Below are 3258 nucleotides of genomic sequence, written 5' to 3'. Positions count from 1 at the left end.
AAGCAGGACATTTTTGCATGCAAAGTACTGTAGTAGCCCAAGTATGATTTGAAAACCGGACATTTCTGCGACAGAAGGAAGACCAATCCAATAACTCAAGTGCTTTATCGAAGTGTCAGGTCTTAAATTCAATGATTACTACCCTATACCTCTATTCAGATTCCCCACAATGTGCAATCAGCTTTTTCAACAGCCTATCCTGTTCTATACTACCAGTTTTTTTTTTTTTTTTGCAGACATTATTTTAAATCATCTCATCATTTTAAAGCTGGAAAACATTTGCTGCTTCAGTATGGGCTATTAACAAATACATACAGAGTTTAACAAATGTATTATTTTATCCCTAACTAGACAAATAAATGCATGCAGACTGACTGCAGATTATTATTATTTATTGTTTTCTAAAACCACGTGCAGGAGAAAACGGTCAAAGTGTGCACATGCGCAGTATGCGATTTCAATAATTTTCTGAAGTGTTTTTACATGATATACATTTTGTTAGTTTTTGGAATTTATGCAGAAATGTCTAGGTGCTGTTTTTCGAAAACGGACTTTCGGAATATTCCTGTACATTTTCCAAAAACTGTGTTTACATGACTTTTGATATTGGAATTAATTTTCCGAAAAATATCTGAATTCATATGCTCATGTAAAAGCACTGAAAGAAACCTGGATTGCATTCAGCACAAAAAGCATTCTTCCCAAGTGGATGTTATTGTATAACAGTTTGTTTTTAAGACAAGCGGCAATGGCATTTCCAGACTTGTCGCCGTGTCTGTGGCGCGCACTCAATTTCGTTTGCGGGTTACTTATTTAAAAAAAACACACACACGCCGACATCATTATACTACACACACAAACGGCATTAAAATAAACTTCATAGATTTTAATCTTTATGAATATCAGTTTTCACATTATTCCGACGGTCACAACATTAAAAAAAAAATAGTTTTACTATTTTTGGGTGGTATTTGCTATATCATTGGTTTGTGTAATGTGTCCGGAAGACACAACTCTTTGAATGATTACCATATGATGTGTGGTTTTGTAAGATACTTGGGTTAAGTGACGTGATTCAGGTTTTTATGGCGTCCAGTCGAAGCTCCTCCCTCCCTCTGAGACAACTACAGCAAGTTCTGCAGCTGTGAGCGTTAGAAGGCGCCAAACAGTGATAAGGAGAAACGGCATTAGTTTTGTGCAAAATTTGACGTGTCATTATTAACAAATGGGGTGATGCGTGAGATCTATACATTTGTCAGACGTTTTAACGAGACAGAATGATATGTAACTGTTACAGTTTATAACATCTGTTTACTGTAGTCTTTATTTTGCTCTTACTTAAATGTGAACTTATCGTACTTTTATAACAGCGCTTGTCTGTATTATGATATTCTGTAATGTGATATTTTATAATGTGATAACTTGTAATGTGATATTTTGTCATGCCATACTTTGTTTTGTGATATTTTGTAACAGTTGTAAATGGCCCTGGATAAGGGCGTCTGATAATAAATAAATAAATAAATAAATATATAATAACCAGTCTCGATATTAGAAATGTTCAGCATGAACAGTATTTCAAATGCATGATATGCACATAGATAACATGATTAGTGTATGTAAAAACTCCACAAAAATATGTGGGATACATTTAAGAAATACTACAAATATATTGCATAATGGGTATACCGTAATTATAATTTTGTGAAACAAATAAATGCCCTTTAAAATGTGCTATAATACGTTACATTTCTGTATATTATAAACAAAACGCAAGCATTTAAAATTGGCTTGTGAGATTTATAAACTGCAGGCGGCATGTGCTTGTACTGAACAGCATGCTGAATATCAGCTGTGCAAATAAGTAAATGTACTGTGATTACATTTTTAAATGCTTGAGATAATAGTGGGCTGGATTTTTCTATACATATACAGCTTGCCACACCCTGTACAGTAACTGTATACACCAGTCAGGTACTTCATGCTGTATGTGGAGATGAGGAAACATTAAGTACCTTAAGTCCCTTGTAGTAGCTTTTCAACAAACCGGCAGCTTTCACTTCAAACAGAAACAAATTCAATAGCGCCTCTAGAATCGGTGTGAGTAGCTTTATATTGTCCAAGCTTTTAAACAGAGCATGAAGAGGACTGTCATTCGATCGTCTTCATCTTGACGTTAGAAAACATTGTTTTAATTCAAATATTCAAAGCTTTTTTTTCACTTACAATAGAAGGGGGCCCATGCACTGTGATCTCTTACAAATGCCTAAAATCTGATAAAAGACCAGTCGAGGGTATCAAAATTAGCCAACTGGGATATGTGTGTGTCACAATCTAGCCCTTCTTGTCTCCTTAGCCCCTGGCCACAGTTATCAAATCCCATCAGCTTAAGATGCCTTTCTATGTAATGATCCAATTTTACATATTTACTTTATGACACACCTAGATCCCATTTCTCTATTGAAAATCTGCGCTGGCTTGAGGCGACACTGCAGTCTTATGCCCCTGCCAATGAACTGGTGGCTTATTAAGCTAAAAAAAATCCTTGATAGCAATATTTACATCCCTGAAACTGAGATAACAAATCAGTCCCTGATAATTTAGTTAATCACTTTACAAGGAAAAATCCTCTGATTCTGTTTTGTTTTTTGGATACCCCATAAGTGCGGTGACGAATATGTAGTCCATCATCCAGGCAAGTTAACAAAGCCGTGTATTGGTTTCTTGGGCAGTGCGGGAAGGTCATTTGTGGGGTTTTCTATTCAACCACTCGGAGTGAAACTGACTCTTATCAAACATGCCACCAAAGAAAAATGCTAAGAGCTTTTTGAATTATTGTCTCTACATTTCAAACAGAAATCTGAGTGATATCAAATTCCATATAATGACTGTCCATCAAGCCAAAATAAACCTGAAAAAAATTAAATTGAGCATTCCTTTGTTGGTTGAAAGTTTAGTATTTATTTTAGTTGGATATGACTGCTTGTTTCACATTTTAGGCCACATTCTGGCCATCCAGTTCAAGTTCTATGTGGCTTAACCTGATCCTTTTGACATTTTTTGTAAAAAATGTTTTCAGGATCCATAAGTGGGAGACCGCATTATTTGTGTTTCGTCTTATAATGAATATTGGCATTTTTGGTCCCGAAATGATTTACAATGCCCAGAAGCCAAATTAATATTGTAGTGTATGGTGGAAAATGAAGGAAGAAGACACACACAATTTGCAGATACTCGAATCCACGGTTTATTGAGACA

Source organism: Polyodon spathula, chromosome 1 (genome assembly GCF_017654505.1).
Source record: "Polyodon spathula isolate WHYD16114869_AA chromosome 1, ASM1765450v1, whole genome shotgun sequence".
In the NCBI taxonomy this organism is placed as follows: Eukaryota; Metazoa; Chordata; class Actinopteri; order Acipenseriformes; family Polyodontidae; genus Polyodon; species Polyodon spathula.
This window is presented reverse-complemented; position numbering follows the sequence as displayed.